This window comes from Protopterus annectens, chromosome 3.part0, assembly GCF_019279795.1.
Source record: "Protopterus annectens isolate FY-2018-M chromosome 3.part0, PAN1.0, whole genome shotgun sequence".
Taxonomy (NCBI): domain Eukaryota; kingdom Metazoa; phylum Chordata; order Ceratodontiformes; family Protopteridae; genus Protopterus; species Protopterus annectens.
In genome coordinates this window covers 1,685,381,328-1,685,394,326 of record NC_056731.1, presented here as the reverse complement: position 1 = coordinate 1,685,394,326, position 12,999 = coordinate 1,685,381,328, and the positions used below count along the sequence as shown (strand labels likewise).

Below are 12,999 nucleotides of genomic sequence, written 5' to 3'. Positions count from 1 at the left end.
AATAATAGCAAAGACAGTGCCAAAGAGCTTTAGTCTACAGACGCAAACCATCTATGACCAGTGATCAAATGTCTTCATCATGTAACAGCAGTCTGAAAACAAATTCAAAGAAATGGAATAAGTAAATTAAACACACACACACACACACACACACACACACACACACACACACACACACACACACACACACACACACACACACACCAAACCTGCTTGCCCCAAAATGCGGGATGTGGCTGCTATAAACCAGTCCTGCTCGCTGAAATACATCCCCTCCTGCTTGTTGCTCGCACTTGCGGCTGCTATATCCAACTCCAAAATGGTCCTGCTCACTGAAATAAATCCATGGCTGCTATAAAACAGTTCTGCAGCTGCTCGCTGAAATAGATCCACTCCTGCTTGTTGCTCACTCTTGCGGCTGCTATATCCAAATCCAAAATGGTCCAATAAATGCATAATACATGTTGCTGCTGCTAATATGATCCAAATGTTTCCTGCTTGCCGGAAATGATGACGTGAGCTCAAGGAGCTCAATTCTGACTGGCTGATAGCCCTGACAGAGCTGACATCATCATGCACGTGATGACGTCAGCTCTGACAGCGCAAACTTGAAAAAATTAATAAAACTAAAAGAAAAAAAATCGGAAATTAAGGGGTGCCACTTGGGAATCATGGCACCCCTTCATTTGGACCCAAAACTCGGAAAAAAACGAGTAAATTGGTATGGTTGAGAGGTCTGGCATAGTGAGACTACGATCTCCTTAGATCTGGATGCCATGCCATAACTGCTGACTTGCACCACATAGAATGCAATGATGGATGCATGACGATCAAAGTTCAGGTTACTGTCAACCTGAGTTCTCAAGTCCCTTACAACTGGGTTTACTCTTAGGAGAGTGTTTAAAATGTTGCAATTTGCAGGGGTGGTCATCTTCCTAAAGCTTATAAATATGTTCTTTGCATTTAGTTTTATATTATGGTTCTGGTACAAGTTATTTGGCTCTCAGAACTTCCTCAAGGATATCTACATCTTTGGAGAAATCGATCATTGGCCCCAGCTTGCAGTCATCAACAAATCTGGTTGGCTAAGACTCTCTATAGTTGATCTGACTTCAGAGAATTACATTCCAAACAGGAGAGTTCCCAGTTCTGAGCCCTGTGGAACACCACTAGTAACAGACCTATTGGTGGGGGTGGATTCCCCCACCCAAACTTCATGTGTCCTATCCATGAGCCATGTGACTATCCATTGGGTTACATAGGGATTTATGTCGAAATCTGTGAGTTTGTCTATAATATCCAAGTGAAGTATTGTGTCAAATACCTTTGCCGGGTTGAGGTAGGGAGTATGCACTACTAGATAGGTAGTTCATGCATGGCACAAGTGGCCTTATCAAAGTTCTCCACTGGGTATAGTAGGTGTTACCTACCCTTGATGAAACTGAAGTGGTATGGGTCCAGTTTTTGAAGATTTCCAATGTCTTTATTATATCCATGATAGATCTTTCTATGGCCTTGCATATAAGACTAGTACAACGTATGGGTCTGTAGTTCCTTGGGTCTTTTGATGGTCCGATTTTATGTAGAGCGATGACTGTTACTGTCCTCCATTCCACAGGGATGCAGCCTATCTGGAGACTGTGGATGATCAGAGATTCTAGCGGGCTGGACAGGTCATGTGTCAAACTATTTAGAGGCATCGCTGCATGTTACCAGGTCTCATTGCTGTACTGTATTTAAGTGTGGAGAGGGCAGTGAGGACCTGTCCCTTAGTCGCAATTGGGGGATAAATGGTAGAGGGTATTTACTGGACAGTTACCCGTCACCTTCGAGTCAAATGGACGTTGTCTTCTGCTTCTATATTATTGTTTTTGTGTAATACTTTTGAGTAAAGTAATTGTTCTCTATTCTTTTATCTTGGACGTTGGTAGCTACTGTAGCCAATAACATGTTTCTGTCAAGGATTTTCTCTCTATACTATGAGGTTGAGAGGTATGCCTTCAGTCATAAAATGTCATGAAATCACAATAAATCAATGGCATTTATTGCATGCGTATTCTACAAACTAGGCAATCATTGTTTTCATATTTAAAACTAGCCTGTACAATTTTATACATACATAAATAAGTAAACAGACACACATTCCATGTGAAATAGTAGTTTCATTTATTTTACAAAATAAAGAAACAAGCAAGCAGACACACAGGTTCTATGCAAAGTCATAGTTTTTTTACCTGACTGTCTCATAATTAATGATATATCTAGGCATCAATAGTTTTTTTTATATAATTTAACAGTTTTACAGTGAAACAGTGTTAATTGCAACTGAGAGCAAATGTAACACTTTGCTGCAAACAATTTGCTGATGAAGTGCAACAGTGTAAGATGTGTGCAATTTACACTCAATAGTTTAAAAACACCATTGCACATAAAAATTAAATAAAAAATGGAGATATCCTTCTATGTTTAACATGTTTAAAAGCCCATGTTTGCGCTCCTGTTTGCTGCCTTTCCTGTAACTAGGCTAGTCCAGATACAGATTTGCTGTATCTAGGATGGTTTGTAAGCTTCTGAGTGGTGCCAAAGTCTGCTCTCCAATTTTTGCCTTAGATCTGCTAGTTCTCTCTTCTCCTGCACTTTTAAAAGCTTATTAGTCTAGCACTTTACCAGACTTCTTGCAGCAATTATTGTGGCACACAAAAGTGCTACTAACACTAAACATTCTACAAGGAAACAGCTCCAGTACTTATTATTAATATCCACCCCTCCAGGCATGTCTAAAGGTCAGTTTCCTGTGCTTTCTTTTATTAATGTGGTGAACTTGGGCATCCTGAGACAGTGTAGAAACTACCTCATGTACACCGACAACCCTCTCCTCTTACCTCCCAACACTCAGACTTGTGAGTGATGCACTTTTATATCCAAATTGGAAGCCATACACTCTGCAGCCAAGACCTGAGTAGCTGGTCAAGAGGAGAAGGTCAATACTTGCACCATACCACATGGAACACATAGCCCTCCAGAACACACACAAGCACTTCTCCAAAGCTAACTTTGAGCTCCTAAAAACAGAAGTGGGTAACTTCATGACACCCATGCAAATGAAGAATAGTTGCATGACCGCCAAATCATACACCAATGCACTGTACATTTTAAACATACACAAATGCATGGATCTCGCCATACCCAATCGAACCAAGATGCTCTCCTCCAAAAAACGCAAAACAATCTGGTGGTCACCTGCCATAAACAAACTCTACAACAGAATGAGGAGACTGATATGGAATAAGGTGAAGTCCCAAGACTGGAAAAACTCCCTTATCAGCCTCAAGAAAAAGTTAAGAACCCTCATCAAATCCTCTAAAACTAGCTATTAAAACAAACTAGCAGCAGACAGTAAAGACAACCACAAGGCCTTCTATAGTTTTATAAAGAATCCCCACGGCAATACCCAGATTTGCTCTGAGCTACTGCACAATGGTACCTCCTATAATGAGCCAACAGATATTGCCAATATACTGGCAGACAGATTCAATGCCAACTTTACCCCTGAAAAGGACCTATCACATTAACAGGAGATTGCCAGGCACCCAGTACTACTGCTGCACAGGTTAAAAATTACAGTTGTGCACACTTACCATAAATGTAGATGTTCAAGTGTATTCACTGCTGCAGTCATCACATTTGGGTTATCCCTGCCAGGGTAGCCCTCGGCCGGCCCGAATACCAGAGATCTAGTATTTCTGCATTGGTTGCTGTCGCTTGAGGACTGACGTCAGGTCATCAGTAGTATAAAGTAAGGCAGTTGAAGCCATTACATCATTTTTTCTTGCCATAACCTGTCAGGAGCCTCCAAGTAGGAGGCCAGGTTTTGGTGGAAGAACCCCACCAGTGGAAAATAAATACCAATATGTCCCCCTTGCAAGGAAATGAGAATAACAAGTTAGAACGGTAATCAAAGGAGAAAATGAAGAAAGGGAGATGGAGGGGAAACCAGAAATGCAACAGTGAATACACTTGAACATCTATATTTATGGTAAGTGTACACAACTGTACTATGTTCTTCATGATTCACTGTTGCAGTCATCACATTTGGGTTGATTCCCAAAGCTGAGGCAAAGGGTGGAGGCAGTCAAGAAAACTAGGGGCTGGCTAGGTTGCCCTACAAGACTGCAGAGGCAAACCCTGCCCTGGATTTGGAGAAGAGAGGCAGGTGATAATCCTTGGTAAAAGTGTGAACAGATGTCCAGGTGGTAGCCTCCATGATGTTCCTGATGGGGACTCCTCTGAGGAAAGCTTCAGAAGTTGAGACTACTCTGGTGGAGTGTGTCCTGACCCCCTTGGGGAGAGGCTTTCCATGCTGTTTGTAGCAGAAATGGATGCAGTGTACTATCCATTTGGAAATGGTTTGTTTGGAGATGGCTTTGCCTTCTGCTCCTGTAGCAAAGCTAACCAGCAATTGATCAGACTTTCTGAAGGATTTAGTCCTGTCTAGATAGAATCTAAGCTGTCTGTGCACATCTAGAGAGTGAATAATCCTTTCCTCCTTGTTCTGGGGATTAGAAAAAAAGGTGGACAAATGAATGGATTGGTTGAGAGCCACACCGGACACCACAGTGGGCATGAAGGATGGGTTAATTTTGAGGGATACCCTATCTGCATGGAAGATGAAGGGTACCACAGCCATAAGTGCTTGTAGCTCAGAGACTATTCTGGCTGAAGTGATGGCCAGAAAAAATACCGTCTTCCAGGAGAGAAATTTTAGCTCTGCATAAGTAGCTGGTTCCAAAGGGGGAAGGGTTAGCTTTTTCAATACAAAGTTAAGGTCCCAAGCTGCTATTGGTGCCCTTCTGGGTGGCCTCAGGTTGCTAGCCCCTCTTAGGAACTGTTTGATCAAAGGGTGTGAGAAAAGGGGCTGCTCAGTGGGAAAATGAGCAGAAATAGCAGAGACATGAATTTTAATAGAGGAAAATGAGAGGCCACTGTGTAGTAGGTCTGCTAAGTAATCCAGGATGAGAGGGAGGGAGGGATTTGCCATATTGGCTCCCTTAGCCTGGATCTAGGTGCAGAACCTTTTCCATTTATCAGCATAAGTCTTTCTGGTGTAAGGACATCTGACATCACAGATAACATCCAGAACCTGTTTACTGAGGTAGAGATGACCGCAGGATCCTTAGACGAAGAGGAGTTTTGCGGCATACCTGATTCTGAAAGGGTCTCGGTAGCGACTTGTGAATCAACAGAAATGGGCATCGGGGACTGCGAAAGTGCCTCACTGAGTAACAGAGAACGGACTACTAGCTTAACATAAGCGTCATTGGTAGGTTTTGACCTGTGCGGTCTGTCTCTGTCTCTATCTTTACGTTTTTTTCAGAAGATCTGCTGTCAAATGGCTTACTGAAGCCATATTGGAATTTGAGGACTGTAAGTGAAAATATCTGGCTACAATAAGGGCCCGACAATGGATAGTTCTGGCATTGAACAAAGCACAGAAGAGACAATAAGGGACGTTGTGGTCTGGGCCTAAACAAGTGATGCAGTAAGTTTGTCCCACACAATCACCATGTGATGTGATGGGCACCCTGTCCACATCAGGCAGGGTAGTTACCTACACCTTTGCATGCATAACCTGGTCAGCAGGATGGTTAACAGCACATACAGCCGTGGGATACCAACTGCGTCTCTGTTGGACGGGGACATCAGCTGCTGCCTTGCATGCACATGGGCTTAGATGTGGCCTAGAGATATGGCTGCTCAGGGACCATAGCCTAGTAACCAGGTATGGTACCAGGAACATCTTATATGTTGAGACTGCTGTTTCTGTTTATGTCTTGCACCATGGAGCTCAGGTTGTGACTCAAGAGTCTCTCAGCCTCCCACTTGCAATTAACAAGTACACAAACAAACAGCTGAATAAAGAAATAAGGGAAAACACATCAAATGATTTCAAACAGAGATTAACTTTAATTTCTGGTAACTTGGAGAGTACAGTGCACATCTATTTGTTGTTTTTATTACATACTGAAACAAACAAATGGTTGCTAACAGATACCTTGTTATGTGTGTATATAGTTGGTAGTCTTACAGTACATAAATCACAGTAGGGGGTATTCAGATAGGAAAAATAGCTCACTGTGGAAAGCTAAACTATGCAGTCAGTGTTGATGTGCAGGGCATGTGCAATTCAAAGGTATTTGTAGCACAATCATGGTAGTATAAAAATTGGTGTGGTCAGTAGTTTATATTAATGACCATATAATGACATTCAAATGAGAGTGCTTATAGAAATACATTCATCAATTAATTGATGTTTATTTTCGGAATATATATTCTATATGCAGCATGTACATTTGTAAGATACCTGGTAACTGTATATTCGTTTGATAAGTTTATTGGTATATAGTAGGCATGGAGTTAAAAAAAACATTAATAAACATAACCAGCTAAGCCCAAGCACTGTTGAGTGAGCTAAGCTCCATGGTTAAGAAGCACCATGCTATATACCCCAGACAGGATTAATGATTTACAGGCTATTCGTTCAGAATATTACTGAATACAGACCATGTGTAGTATTGCTTGACATGCACAGGAAGTTTTATTGAGTAAGTATAGGATTCCTTGTGGTAGAAATCTGTTGCGCCAGTCATTTTCCATTTCTGTCTATAAAAGATTACAGTCTTTGTTAGTGGTGTGCATGTTGCATAGCTGTTAGAGGTCAAGCAGGGTCGAATGGGCCATGTACCATATGGATGGACAGTAGTCTGTCTGCTGAAGAATGGCATACAGAGCAAGAACTGCACATTTCAAAAATACCATTTGAACCCTTGATATAAGTATCACCATGAATAGTAAGCAACATTAAGGGTTGTGGAAGAGTGTACAGCTCAGCAAACTTTGTGGCCTGAGTGTAAATATCATAATTTGGGCTTTAACTCAAATTTTATGTTATGCCTTTGATACCACAATACATTGCAGGTAATGTCAGCATGTTCCAAGAGGTGATATACAAGACAGGTGTTTACATTCACATGGAAGAGCAAGAACAAGGTTCCAGGTGATCAAACATGCAGGAATCTCCAGTCAACAAAGTATTGTTGAAAGGTACGATGTATGTCTTACAAGTAATACCCAGTTTCTGCAAATAAGAAACAACAATGTTAGGTGTGGTAAAAGAGGTTTTTTTTCAGCTATCTTTCAAAAGCATTGTACTACCATCTTCCTAATGTGTTAATGTTCTCCCATGATGTCCTTACCCACTGAACATGAGAAGCTGCCACTAAGCTAAATGAGTGTGGAATCTAACTGAGAGCGGGGTACATGTTTGGGGTATGAACTTCATCACTCCACTGTTTTCTTGAATACAGCCCTCACCTGAAGATGGATAAGCAGGATACCCTTCTCATGGCAGAAAACTACTCCTTCTTAAGTGCCATTCTATGACGAAACTGTGTGAGTGGACTTCTTTGTTGTAGTCACAGCATTTGGTAACATTGTACCCACTGGACTACATTCTATTCTGTGGCCACTGGTGCTTCACACCCTGATCAGTCATAAGTTGCTCCTATTTATCCTTAGAATATTGTTATTTTCACCAGCTAAATTCTCTACATAGGGCTGATGAACAATAGGCTATGAGAAGCAATCTGTTGTATTACTGATGACATGTATTTTGGAGTTTGTCCCATAAGGCTCACACCGCCTCCCCATGGCTTTGTACAGCCAGCTGATAGCTTGCCAGGTATAATGCCGCCTTCAACTTGTTTTATTCAGCCTCTAACAGTAGCAGAGTGTGTGCCCTCCATTATTCTACTGCTATGAACCACACAACTGGACAACCTGGCACCTTCCTGGTGTCTCTAACTGCTGTAGTACCCTTCTGTAAGCCACCTAATTACCATTACTGTGGGTGTTAATTATCTATTATTCTTGTACAGCCACTGTACTGTGAATGAATTTGTATCCGCACTGGTACTGCTGCTGTTTCCAGTGCCACTCTCTTGAATTGACCCCACTGTGAAAGCAACATAGTGTAGAATGTTCAAGTATTCTTCACCTCACACTTTTTGTTGATTGCTCCCTGCCTGAACTATACATCTGTTTTCCGATTTTGAGTTTGGAGTGCCTTGTTTGCCTTCTGTTTGTATATCCAGGAATAACTCAAACTATGTAGTGGCAATTAATGTTTACATGTAATTACTCTTGGCCACCTGCTTGTGAGCTTGCTTTCTACTAAGTTCCTCTCCCGACCCAATTCTTAGGAATATGGCAACAGTTATCCTGAAAAAAAAAATCCAGTGCAGTATGAGAGTGTGCCAACACTCAAGTAAGATTACGATCTCTAAAAACTTAGGTGACTGAAGGAAAGAATACTCTTGTTACTTGATAGGTTCATTGGTGGTTACTAGGATACTGACCCAAAGGTCTTTCTAAGCCTTTCCATGTGTACCCGATATAATACTAGAGAAACCCAATATAAAGGATCTAGCCTAAACTCAAAATCTTAGTTAACAATGGCTGCACATATCTAGGAGGATCATAGGTGAAATCCTGGCAAGAAATTTATGGTTTCCCATCCAGTCATCCAGGCTACACATAAACAGGCTCATAGAGGGGCTCTGTTTGATGTGAACTGGTTTCCTATTCATGAGGAGTGGCAACCTCAGAGACATATCTGTCTCTCCAGCAGGTTCTATTTATGTTGAAGGCCAGTTAAAGGTCCCTGGAGCAAGTGACCCTTATCCCATTAGTCTTGCAGATATGCAGCATTTCGATTAAGTTTAGATCTGAGATTGCTGTATAGGCCAGGCACAAGTCTTCTCTAAGTAGTCTGTATGCTACTGAGTACAGTGACGATGACTTGAGTCTGTCAATGCATGACATGTGATGGAGACCCTGTAATTTCTTGGTTAGAAATCTCTGGGGTCTCTCAAGTTGCTGCAGGTGCCAGGTGAGGTACATACAAAGGGAGCATTGTACTCAGTTATTGGCCTGATGAGGGTCGAGTACAGGGGAGTTATGACCTGTTTTGCTCTTGAGGCAATGCCTTTGCTAATGAGGTGAGCAATGTAGAAGGCCTTCCCAGACACATGGTGGTCAAAGATTAGGCTACAGTCAGCTTGCATTCCCAATTCTATCAGTGCTGAGTTATTACTTAGGGTATTATTATCTATATGGTAGTCTGCATGGATATAATTTTTACCGAATGGGATGATAATGCATTTTTTAGCATTGAGTTGGAGTCCATGGCTTTGACACCAATCATTCATTTGTGTAAGTCCTTCTAAAAGTATATTGACATCTTCTGGGCATAAAATGATTACACCTAATTTGCAGTCATCAGCAAAGTTAGGCACAGGCCCTCAGTTTTGGCCTGAAGTTCTGAGAAGTATATTCTAAACAATAGGGGGCACAGCACTGACCTCCACTGCTGACAGCTCTGCTGGTCGAGGTAAAGTACCCAATTTTGACTGAGTGTTATCTGAAAGTGAGATGGTTAGCAACACACCTGACAATGTAAAGGTTTATATTCAACTGGGAGAGTTTATCAGTGGTGCCTGAATGTGGGAGTGTATTGAAGGCCTTTGCTAAGTCAAGGTAGGTTGTATGCACAGATTGGTCTTGATTTAAGCCTCACCTTGGTGATGCTTTTGAAGAAGTCTACCAGGTTTAATAGGTATGACCTCTTTGACAAAAGCAAATGTGTCAGATTAAGGGTATGGAGGTCATCTATGTCCTTATTTATAGGGTTCATGATGATTTGTTCCATGGCCTTACAGATAAGGCTGGTTAAGCTTATGGATCTGTAGTTTCTACAGTCTGAACCACACTTTTAATATTGTTGTCAAGTGGCATATGACGAATGGAAAAAAAAAACTATTACTTGTAAAACTAGCAATAAAGGGTCAGTGGCACGAATGTTGTAAGGAGCAGCTATACTGTCACCTTAGTCAAAATGCCTCCTGCATGACAGTGAATGAGTGTCTGCATGTATATATATTCACAAACACACCACATGTACAGGTGTGTGTACGTCTGTGTATATAAACAGAGACACAAACAAATTCAGAGACAGGTTTGTTTGTGTGTGTGTGTGTGTGTGTGTGTGCGTGTGCATTTTTTTAGCCTTTTTTATGGGTCTGCACTGAAATGGGCCTTTGGCTCAGTTATAACAAATGTCAAATAAGAAAATAAATAAAGACACACACATATATATATATATATATATATATATATATATATATATATATATTGATCTATAACAAAGATATACAGCAAATCCATTTTATTCAACCAAAGCAATGCATACGATAAACACATAATGACATGGCATATGCATTTATTTCTTTAAATTATTATCTATTTCCATCTTGATAAGGGGGTAAGTGGTCTCATCAGCACAGCCATTTAAGTTACAAAAAAGGCAAGTTTGAGAAAAGTTATGTGAATTCCAATATTACAGGTGAAGTATACCATTAAAACAAGTAGGTGCACTGCATGCCAAGGCCTAATAAAATGCACACATTATTACATATCCAGCCTACAACAAGTAGGTCGCTGCATACAAAGGTCTAATAAAATGCATGCATTATTACATATCCAGCCTACAACAAGTAGGTCGCTGCATACAAAGGTCGAATAAAATACACACATTATTAAATATCCAGCATGATTCCACAGTGGTACAGTGGTAGTGTGGTTACCTCACAGTAAGAGGTTCTCCCGTTTGATTCTCAACTTGGCTTGGCAGTGCCTTCTGTGTGGAGTCTGCATGTCCTCCCCGCAGTTGGGTAGAATTCGAAAGACGTGCGTGCATAAATGGGCGAGCCTTTGTTGAAGGCTGGGCGTTGAGTTGGCACCTCGGCGTTTCATAAAAATCTACTGCCAATCATTAGCGGACCGGAGTTACGCTGTGGTGACCCCTTACCGGGAAAAAGCCGAAAGACAAACAACAGCAATTAAATATCCAGCATATACAAATTTGACTGACAGTCAAGAATGCCTTGAATTACAAGCCAGTCAGTAAGACATAGCAAGGCTGTGGTTTTACAACCACATGAATATAAACTTAGATTACATATTTCATACATACTTATGCACACAGATAGGGAAATAGAGAGACTGCATTTACCTCAACTTTCAAATGGTAACCAGTGCAACTCTACTGCAGTCAAATATTCAGCAAAAGAGTGAACGATCCAAACATTTTACCACAATGCAGGAAAGATAAAGATAAAGAGAAAGAAAATAAATTCAGTGGAATGGAATCCATATTATACAGACAGTCACTGCGAGTGATTCATGAAGGGTGTCACCTAATGGGAAAATACTTTTAGTACAGTAACAAGATTCAATTTCACAGTTGTCTGACATTTTTTTTTACTATTATTATAAGATTTTATTCTTCTAGAATCTTAGGATATTTGCAACTCAGGGGATTTGTTTCCAAGACGAAAATGTCCAAAGTAATGCTTCCTGTGAAATGTGGAGAAACTGTGTTATAAATATATGTCTGCATGAGTACATGCACTAATAAGCAACACTGTTGCAGAACATATGACAAATAATTACCAGTGAAGGGAAAAAAGCATGTAGCAACTAACATAAAACAAAAGCAAACAAAAGAAAATACAATTGCCTAAGTTGGGATAAGCTTTCCACTAAGTTTTACAAAAAGCAAGCACATACTAAAGATATAATTTCACTGCTGCAAAGGCTGCAGGTTTGAGTTTGACTAGATAGCATCTCAGGCTAATGCTAAACCAGTCATTCAACTAATAGTCTCTGGGTAGGGGAGGGGAAGTTCAAAACAACAAACTGTAAAGTCTAAGCAGTTCCTATCATAAACATCCAACAGTGAAGTTTGTGAAATCTAACCTGCAGTATGCACACAAGCTTGTCTGAAAATTCTGACTCTGTGTGAATATGTGACTTATACTACACTAAAAGGTAAACAAAATAGTCTGGTAAACAACTGATTTTAGAAACAAAATAATGTATCTTTTTAAGAATTGCATTACTGCTGTGCTTTCTAGTGTAGCAGCAGCAGTCTGGTCGTAAAATGTCTGAAAGGCTACTTTTCTGAATGGATAAAATGCACAGATTACACCAATGAATGGCTCACATGGAAAGCTGTTGTCAGTAGAGCTGTAATTTGAGATGGAATGTGGCTAACTCCTTTGAAGCTTCCTGCAGGCACACGTCCCCTACCCCCCTCAGCCACAGGTGAGCATGCTCAGAAAGGCAAACTTGAAAAGTAAACAAAGGCTGAATCAAAACAAAAAATCCCTGGGATTGTCCCTTTAAGGGCACTTAGAAAAAACAATAAAAAAAGCTCATGTAGGTTGGGGAGGGTCACTATACACCTAAGTTACTATGCACTTCATGCACTTGGAAAATACAGTAAGAAAGTAAGAAGCTAAATTATTAAATAAGCTGTGCAGTAATTGAATTTGTGAATTCATGGTTCAAGGATATTATGAGTAAACCTATGTTAACCAATGACATTGAAATATATTACAAGACATTAAGTAAAGTAAATAGAAAAAGTCTCAAAGCAAATGAGCTGTTGCCGCAATCATAACTTTATTTAGAAAATGAAAAAGAAAAATTCATATCTAAACATAAATAAAAAGAAATATAAGATACAGACTGCAATAATTAACACTAGCATGATAGTGAATGAAAGCATGTGACAGGAGACAATAAATACTCATAGGAAGACAAGCCTGACACTACTATGATTATAAGCGACCCAAATAAACACTAAGATCTCCTTAGTAAACAAATATTCTTAGCTGATATGGCACAACACTCACATAATGTCATAAATATTTCAGTCTCAATGGGGAACGATGAAGTACATACAAATATTAATGGCACAAAACTCTTGTGACTCAGTTGACAAAAATAGTAAATCAAGGAATTTGTTGTGTCTTTCGGCTTATCCCAGTTAGGGGTCGCCACAGTGGAACTCCGGTCCGCTAATGTTTGGTAGTGGAT

The 12,999-nt window shown here is 40.4% G+C and overlaps 1 protein-coding gene across 1 annotated transcript in view; it reads right to left on the bottom strand.

Moving 5' to 3' along the window:
• LOC122797158 (b(0,+)-type amino acid transporter 1-like) overlaps nucleotides 1–12,999 on the bottom strand; it is a 184,752-nt gene that overhangs the window by 94,815 nt on the left and 76,938 nt on the right. The window lies entirely within an intron of this gene.